The following is a 9789-nucleotide window of genomic DNA, read 5'->3' as shown; positions in this document are numbered from 1 at the left end:
TAGCAGGGCGCCCAGCATAGGTAAACATCTCAGTAAAAGGTGGGTATTATTATTTAAGCCTGACAATAATGGATGACCATTGAAGGTGACAGGGTGAATGTCTCTGGTCATTAACTTATCTAAAAAAATTTATTTTGTAGATTGTGTCTGGCACTATAGACATCGCCATGCAACATCTCACTGAATATTCACAGTAACTTTGCTAGACTAGCAGTGTATGCTAGTCGCTGGGTCGTGTCTGGCTCTTTGCGACCCTACGTACTGTAGCTCACCAGGCTTCTCTGTCCATAGGATATTCCAGGCAAGGATACTAGAGTGAGTTACCGTAGACTAGTAGTCTTGTCTCTATTGTTAGACAAGAAACAGCCTCAGAAAGGATAAAGGGTCTGTACCAGATCTCACCGGCAGAGGACGCCAGTTCTTAGCTACAAGCTCCTACTTTGTCTACTCTTGAGTCCTGTGGCCAGTTTGCTCAGACAGGTCCATTCCAACACCTTATCAGCTCATGGGTGATCTTGCCTTCCAGGATCTTCCCAGACTCCTACATTTTTCTTTCTGCTGCCTTACCTTTTGGTTGCTTCCCTACTTGTCTTTGTCTGCCAGATTGTAGGTGCCCATTTCAAATGTACTGAGATCTGTTACCAAGCCACAGTGCCGGTTAAAAGCAACCCATGGATGAGACAAGGAGTGGAGAGTTAGGGTTTTAGATCCTGTGGCTGTTCATGGTCTGTTTCCCTGCCCCTCTGCCTTCCACCTTACCTGTTCATTGCTGGGTTAGATCTTTGCATTTTGGAATGAAGGGAGCCATTGAGGTGGCTCTTTTGTAGACAAGAAATGTGTTTGTTCAAGGTGGTGCTTCCAGCAGCTGGGTGGGAGGCTGGCCTGAACCCTCTTCCTTGGCTGTGTTGGCATGTGACCCCTGTGCTGGGAGCAGCACTGCTCTCCAGTCCTGGAGGCCTGGCTTCTTAGGTTTCCCTGCCCCTTAGAAACTGCTTGTCTGATGCTGGGCTAGCTTGTTTACTAACTCATTGCCCCCCATCTCCTGTCTCAGAGTTCTTTACTTTTGCCTGATGTGTTCAGGGTGGCCTCTGGCTCTCCAACTTCTCTGCGTGCCTGTGCCCATGGCTATAGGCTGCTGAGACCTGGCCTAAGGTTTCCTCTTTCCCTTTCACAGACTGTCTTGTCTCTGGGAAGGAGCAAAACACTCTGTCTGGCTGAGCATTCTCATTGGCCTCATTATCAGTGCTTGGAGCTTCTGTGAATCACTCCTGTGTGGTGATTGTGGATTATCCACCTGAGTGCTACCCTAATCAGTATATGCTCAGAAGCAAGAAATATAATCATGAAATGGATCTAAAATTACTTTTGGATACTTCTATTAGGAAAGATAATTAAGTAGAGGGTCATACCTTAAAAAAAAAATGGTGTGGGGGCACTGGTTTGGCTGCTTCTGCTTTTGGTATCTCCATGAGAGTGACGTGTTACAACACACGTGATGAGACTTGGTGGAATGAATTAGAAAATGAAACTGCAGCCCTGTGACTTCGGTATTCTTTTTGTATGGGGTTGCCTATACAAGGCTTGTTTTCTCATCTCTTTCCTCAGATAACTTCTGACTAGAGTCAGCTGCAGAATTACAGATACTTCAGAGTTCACAACCCATCCTTAAACTTCATTTTAAGCAAATAAAAACAACAAAATCAGTGTTTAAGGTTTATAAAGTCATTTTCCTAGATAGTAGGCATCATTCTTTTGATTTTAAAATCCAAGACTTAAGTTTTTAGATATGCAGTAGTTTCCTTGCAGTTAGCATTTTTAAAAAAGTGAATAGACTTTCACCTGATGTTAAATACAGATTTATATGTGTGTAGCTCTTGAAAAGATTAACAAAAGAATTTACATTTAAAAGTCTACATTTTTTTTTTTTGCCAATTTTTATTTAAGAAGTTGGAAAGTTAAATCATGTGACTTTAATGTACCTTCTCTTTATAATTTTATGAAACTCTGAGATGTTGAGGGTTTTTGGTCAAGTGAAGAGTGCTATGCGGTGTAGTTGCCCAGTTTACTTGGGGTATTTAGTCCCACTTTTCAGTTATCTAGTTCTACCCTAAATGCCTTGATAACACTCCTAAGGCCCTGGTACGCTTATGCTTTGTGGTTGATGGCTCAGATTTCTGCCCCTTGGCTTCACAAAGCACTTCACAAAGCAGAGATTTTGCTACAGAGCTTGTGAGCAGAGCCCAGGAACCATCAGTGCCTTTGTTGATGTAAACTGACTGAATAAAATTATGTTCTTTTTTAGCTGGAGCTGATAAACTGATGATGAGCTTGAAAATATACAGCATTTTCTATAGATGGAATGAACTGAAAGCAGGGAAGAGTATGTTCACTAGGCAGAAGGAGCATGGCTATTTGAAGTGAAAGGTCAATCCATAGCATTGTAATAAACAACCCACAGCATTGTAATAAATAACTACTACTGATGTGTATTTTCAGAACAATGTCACTACATTTTTTTATTGGAGTATAATTGCTACGGTGGTCATTACACTTAATAAATACCACCAAAAAATAGACATAGCATAGGCAAAAATTCCCTGATATAAATGGCTGCCTAGATATAATATCATTGTGGATCCGTGGGAGCCATCCTTTGAGACCAAATGGAGACTCAAACTGGGCAGAATGTTGCTTTCTGCCTGTTGAACTTCCAAACTGTAAGAAGAGGTTAATGTACCTTAAGTACAGATGAACCTTATACTTCTGTAGTGTCTTAAAGGAGAACCATAGTTTACATGCAATTTTGTGGTCTTAATGCTATGAAAAGTGCTTTCTTTGCCTTTTTCAATATATTTGCTTGACTTAGCCACTTTGAACAAGGAAAAACAATTAAAACCTCTGAACTATGATCTTTTGCTGCTTTGTACATTCTGATTGTGCGGTTGAGATGACAGATTTTTAAAAGCTCGTGGGGAGTTTATATGCCTACAGAACATTGTGCCTGTTCTAATATGATAAGCTTTTAAGACACTTCGTTAAAAATTCAATTTTTATAATTGTATAGATACTCAGCTAATTTTGAATGCTGCTGATGGCATACCTAAATTTTTATATCAAAAATATATATTGTGTTGTTTTTCCTACCTTGAGATCCTATTTCATACAATGCATATTGTTTTCTTTTTACTAACTCCTTTCAAAGAGAAAGAATTTTACTGTTAAGCAAGCTGTTTTCCCCCCAAATACCACAAAACTTTTTTTTTTTTGCTAATAAATGAGAGCATTATGATCTTTAATAAATCTTGTGCTGTCTCTTATTCATGTTTGTTTTTCCAGGAGTCACTAAGCCAAATGAAGACTGCATGACTATGAGAAAAGACCATGTCTTTGAGATGAACCTTTAATGGTAGCACATATCATAGGTACTTAAAGATGTGTTTTGAGATAAACTGATATGTTTATCCTTTTTTCAAATGACTTAGGATACATACAGATCTTTGGACAGTTCTAAAGGTTTTGAAATGTAAGAAATTTCAAGTGGTTATTCTGGATTAGTTGCTTTGTGTAAACCAGGTTGTCAAATTAATTACTGTAAGGTTTTTAATAATATTTCCTTTTTCTTTTAATGTCTGTAGCACTTGTAGTTATGTCAGTTCTTTCATTGCTGATACTGATTATTTGTGTCTATATTGATCAGTCTAGCTTGAAGTTTATCAGTTGTATTGATTGTTTCAAAAGACAGCTCAGTTAAAAAGATTTGAACAGACATTTAACTTAAGAAAATATGTGACTAGCAAGCAAACACATCTAATAGTAATATATCATCATTATATGAAGTTAATAAAAACAGGTAAAACTCAATCCTAGATTTTGAAGATGTATTCTTAAGTGGTAAAATTATAATGAAAGCAAGGAAGTTATTTGCATAAAAGTTTGGATAGTGATTGCTTTGAGAAGGATGGAGAGGTTAATGATTGAGAAGAAACAGAATGTGTAGGGAGACCCTGGGTGCTGATTGTATTCTATTTCTTGACCAAGTGGTCCTTACAGGGTGTTCATGGGTAATCATTGCACTTCGTATTTTTTGTGTATGTGCTCTTTTAGAAGAATATTCATATTTTTTGGCCTCACTGGGTCTTAGTTGTGGCACACAGGTTCATCATTGCAGCCTGCGGGTGGGATCTTCCATGGAAGTGCACAGGCTTCTCTCTAGGTACACTGTGCTGGCTTAGTAGTTGAGGCACATGGGCTTCATGGCATGTGGAATCTTAGTTTCCCAGGCAGGGACTGAACCTGTGTCCCCTGCATTGGAAAGTGGATTCTTAACCACTGGACCACCAGGGAAGTCCCTGCATGTGTACTTTTGTGATGTGTTGTATTTTATAATAAAAGAACCAGCTTCAGTTTCATTGGTTGTCTGTTTTCTATTTAATTGATTTCTTACATTTCTTCTTTGCTTTCTTATACTTCCTTTGGATTTATATTACTTTTCTAGCTTTTTAAAAGTTAGACATTTAAATAGTTGACTTTAGATCTTTCTCTTGTAATATAATTTAATACTGTAAATTTCTCTCTAAAGACTATTTTAGCTACGTCTCGCAAATTTTGATATATTGTGTTTTCATTTTCAGGCCAATATATTTTTTATTTTTCTGATTTTTTTCTTTGGTTCATTGATTATATACAAGTCTGTTTAATATTCAGATATTTGGGGATTTTCTGGAGGTCTGCTCATGATTTATAGTTTAATTCTGTTGTAGTCAGAGAACATAGTCTATATTATCTTAATGTGTTTAAGTATATTGGGACTTGTTTTATGGCCCAGCATATAGTCTGTCTTGATGGATGTTCCATGTATATTTGAAAAGAATTGCATTTAGCACTGGTTGTGTGGAGTACTCTATAGATAACCTGATCAAATTGGTTAATAGTATTATTTAAATATTATTAAACAAACAAACAAAATAGTATTATTTAAATTCTAACCTTACTAATTTTGTTTACTTCTATAAATTGAGTGAGATGGTGTAAATTATAATTGAATTTAATTATCCATTCAATTAGCTTTTTAAAAATAGCTTATTTAAAGCATTAAAAAATAAAATATACGTGGAAAAACAACATATGAGACAAAAATGTATAGCTCAATGAATTATTATAGAATGATTGTCTAACCACCACCCAGGTCAAGAAATAGAACATTGCCATCACCCCAAAGTTCCCAAATGCTCCTTTCCAGGTATTATTTCCTATATCTCTTCTTCAAAAAGGGGACCAGTATTCTGATTTTATAGTGTCACTTCTTTGGTTTGCTTCAGAGTTTCTTCTTTCAATTTTATTGAGATATAATTGACATAACAGCACTATATAAGTTTAAGGCATATAGCATAATGACTTATATACATCTTGAATTGATTGCCACAATAAGTTAACATCTATAGTCTCATACATATACAAAACAAGAAAAAAATATATTTTTTTCCTTTGTGATGAGAACTTTTAGGATTTACTTTCTTAACTTTCAGATATACAGAGTTTTAACAATAGTTATCATGTTGTACATTATATCCCCAACACTTACTGATCTTCTAGTTGGAAGTTTGTAATTTTTACCCATTTAGTTTTCCCATTTCCCAATCCCTGTCTATAAATCTATAAATAGTAACTATAAATCTGAATCTTTTTCTGTCAGTTTTATTTTTAAGATTCCACATATAAGTGAGATCACATGGTATTTGTCTTTTTCTATCTGCCTTCATTTATCCATAAATGGCAGGATTTCCTTTTTTATGGCTGCACAGTATTCCTGTGTTTGTGTTTCAATATGATGCTGAATTTGGTTTCCTGGGGCTTTTTTTGTTTGCTTGTTTTGAGCAGTTCTGCATCAATGTTCATAAGGAATATTGGTCTCTAGTTTTTTAAATAGTATGTTTGGCATCGTAGAGTGATTTAGGAAGTCTTCCTTCCTCTTCACATTCTGGGAAAAGTCTGTGAAGGATTAGTTTTTCTTTAAATGTTTGGCAGAATTATAGTGAATCTATCATGTCCAGGGTTTTTCTTGGTGGGAATATTTTTGATTACTGATTCAACATCCTTACTAGTTATAGGTCTATTCAGACTTTATATTGGTTTGTGACTCAGTCTTGGTAGAGGAATACCAAGTGTTACGTTTCCAGAAATGTGTTCATTTAAACTAGATCATCCAATAATTGTTCATAGTACTCTCTTAATCCTTTTTATTTCTGTAGAATTGGTCGTAATGCTCCTACTTTCATATCTCATTTTAATATTTTGAGTTGTCTCTTTTTTTCACAGTTCATCTAACTAAAGATTTGTTGATCTTATTGAGCTTTATTTGTTGTTGATCTTTTTGTCAGTCTTTTGACCTGTTGTTTTTGTTTCATTGATTTTTTTCTATTGTTTCTCTATTCTCTATCTCTGCTCTAACCTTTATTATATTAGTTTACTTTATTACTTTACTACTAGCTAGCTTTGAGTTTAGTTCTTTTTTTCCTAGTTCCTTAAGTTGTAAAGTTAGGCTGTTGGTTTTAGATCTTTTTCGTTTTTTAATGTAAGCGTTTTTATAGCTGTATATTTCCTCCAGGATTGCATTTGCTGCATCCCATAAGTTTTGGTATGTTTTGTTTTCATTTTTGTTCAACTATTTTTCGTTCTTTTTTAAAATATGTTTTTAATTAGAGAATAATTGCTTTACAATACTGTGTTGGTTTCTGCCATATAACAACATGAGTCAGCCATAGGTATACATATGTCCCCTCCCTCCTGAACCTTCCTCCTACCTCCCTCCCCACCCCCCCCCACCCCCCCTTTAGGTTGTCACAGAGTACCAGATTTGAGCTCCCTGCATCATACAGCAAATTCCCGCTGACTATTTTACATATAGTAATGTATTTGTTTCAGTGCTACTCTCTGAATTCGTCTCACCCTCTCTTTCCACTGTATCCACAAGCCTCTTTCCTAGTGATTTTTTTGGTTTAATTTCCATAATCTGTGAATTTTCCAGTTTTCTTTATGCTATTGATTTCTAACTTAATCCTGTTCTGGTCAGAGAAGATCTTCTGTATGATATCTGTCTTTTAAAATCTATCGAGACTTAATTCATGGCCTAATATATGGACTATGTTGGAAAATGTCTTGTGCATATGAGAAGAATGTTTATGCTGTTGTTGGTTGGTGTTCTGTATATATCTGTTAGATCTCATTAGTTTATTGTGTTAAGTCCTCTATTTCCTTATCTTCTGGCTGGTGGTTCTGTTTATTACTGAGTGAGATACTAAAATCCCCAACTATTATAGTAGAACTGTTTATTCTTTTTTTCAGTTTGGTCAGTTTTTACTTCATAGATATTCATTCTGTCATTATGTGCATAAATGTTTATGGTGGTTACATCTCTTGCTGTATTAAGTCTTTCATTAATACATAATGTAATTCTTTGTCTTTCTGCTTTAAAGTCTGTTTTGGCTGCTATGAGTATAACCATTCCTGCTTTCTTATTACCATTTGCATGAAATATCATTTTTCATCTTTTTACTTTTGACTTGTGTGTGACTTTGGCTTTCAGGTGAGTCTCTTGTAGATAGCATGTAGCTGAATCACACTTTTTTTTAAGATCCATTCTACCAGATTTTGTCTTTTGATTGGAAAGTTTAGTAGATTTACATGTAGAGTATTCATAATTGTTTATCAGGGAAGAATTAGATCTGTCATTGTACCATTTCTTTTCTATATGCTCTATAGCTTTATTGTCCCTCATTTTCTGCATGTTCATCATCTTTTGTGCTTAACTGGTATTTTTTGGAGTGAAATATTAAATATCTTCTTAATTTCCTTTGGTACTTATTCTGGACAGTTTTATTTGTGGTTACCCATAGAAATTATGTTTAACATCCTAAAGGTATAAATTTGAATATATTCTAATTTGATTGTGTAGCAGTTTACCTTCAATAACAAATAAAAACTGTATTTCTTTATAGTTCTTATCCACACTTCTTTTGGTTGTCAGTGTCATAAAATTACACCTTTATTATTGTGTGCCTGAAAACATAAACTAATAATTTTAAAAAATGTATTACTGCCCTAAATTTTGTAGAAAACAAAATTTGGAGTTACAAACCAAAGTCATAATAATATAGTCTTTTATACTTTCTTGATAATTGCTTTTCTACTTTAAATGAATTAGTCTCTAAAGTCATGTAGAAAATAAGTACAATTACAAACAGTTGTTACAATAAAACTATCTTTTATGGTTGCCTAGGTCTTTGCATTTATTGAGGTCTTTATTTTGCCGTATGGCTTTGAGGTGTTGTCTGGTATCTTTTCAGGCCTCCTTCCAGGACATCTTTGAGAACTTTTTGTAGGCAGGTCTAATAGTTATGAACTCTCTCGGGTTTTGTTTATCTGTGGGTGTTTAGATTTCTTCCTCACTTTTGAAGGTTAATTTTGCTGAACATGATTCTTAGATGGCAGTTTTTTTAGTACTTTAACTATCTTGGCCTACTGTCTTCTGGCCTTCCAAGTTTCAGATGAGAAATCTCATTGAGGATCTTATTGAGAATCCTTTATGATGATTAGCTTCTCTCTTGCTGCTGTCAATATTTGCTCTTTGTTGGCTTTTAAAAGTTTGATTATCCTGTGTCTTGGTGTGGGTTTCTTTGAATTCACTTTACTTGGAGTTTTTGGGCTTGGATGTTTCATGTATTTCATGAAATTTGGGAAGTGTTCAGTCATTATTTTTTCAAATATTTTCTCTTTCCTTTTCTCTGTCTTTTTTCCTTCTGAGAAACCTACAATGCATACTTTGGCCCGCTTGCTGGTATCCCAAATGTTCCTTAGACTCTGGTCACTTTTCTTCAATCTTTTTTCTTCCTGTCCCAGCCTTGATAATTTCCACTGTCCTACATTCAATTCACTGATTCTTCTGTCTGCTCGAATCCACATGTAAGTCCCTTTTACTACCCTAGCTCCCATAAGCTGTGTGCAAACTGTTTCAGGAACACTGCACGGCTGCCTTCCAGTTGGGTGGGGATGGGTCATGGGTAGGTGCTACTGTGCTTAGAGCTGAAATTGACCACAATTTATTGTTCAAGCCTTCTCCTCAAAGTTGCAAGCCTTCAACAGACCCCAGAATTCCGAAATAGTTATATCAGACACATTCTGCCAATGTAGTTGTCTAGGTGGGGAGGCAGATTCCTGGTGCTTTCTACTCTGCCAGCCTTCTTAGAATTTTCATTGTCTGTTACTTTCATTGTGTCCGTTAAGAAGTCAGTTTTATGATAATCAGTACATCTTTGAAGGCAATCTATTTTTTCCACCTGCCCTCTGTACTCAGTATTTTACTGTGACATTCTTAGATGTTCATTTCTTTTTATGTTTTTAGAATTTTTAGGGCTTCATGAACTGTTAGCTCAATGTCTTTCATTAGTTTTGGAAAAATATTAGCTTTTATCTCTTCCATTATTTTTCTCCTTTCCTTCTGGGACTGTAATCAGTGTGATAGTTTCACTTTATGTCTCTTACCCTGTTTTCTGTGTGCTTTTAGTTCTTTTGTTTCTTCATATTTAATTCTAGATATTATCTTATGACTTCTTCCAGTTCATTTGCTCTTTAGCTGTCTCTTCTATGTTGAACTTATCCACACTGAATTCTTAATTTCAGTTGTATTTTTAGTTTTAAAATTTCTCTTTAGTATTTAAATAGTTCCCAGTTTTCTGCTGAAAAATCCCCACACTATCTTTTATCTCCCTGAAAATGGTCAGCATGTATCTGTTG

This window comes from Budorcas taxicolor, chromosome 3 (assembly GCF_023091745.1).
Source record: "Budorcas taxicolor isolate Tak-1 chromosome 3, Takin1.1, whole genome shotgun sequence".
NCBI classification, from domain to species: Eukaryota; Metazoa; Chordata; class Mammalia; order Artiodactyla; family Bovidae; genus Budorcas; species Budorcas taxicolor.
Note: the sequence above shows the minus strand (reverse complement) of the source record.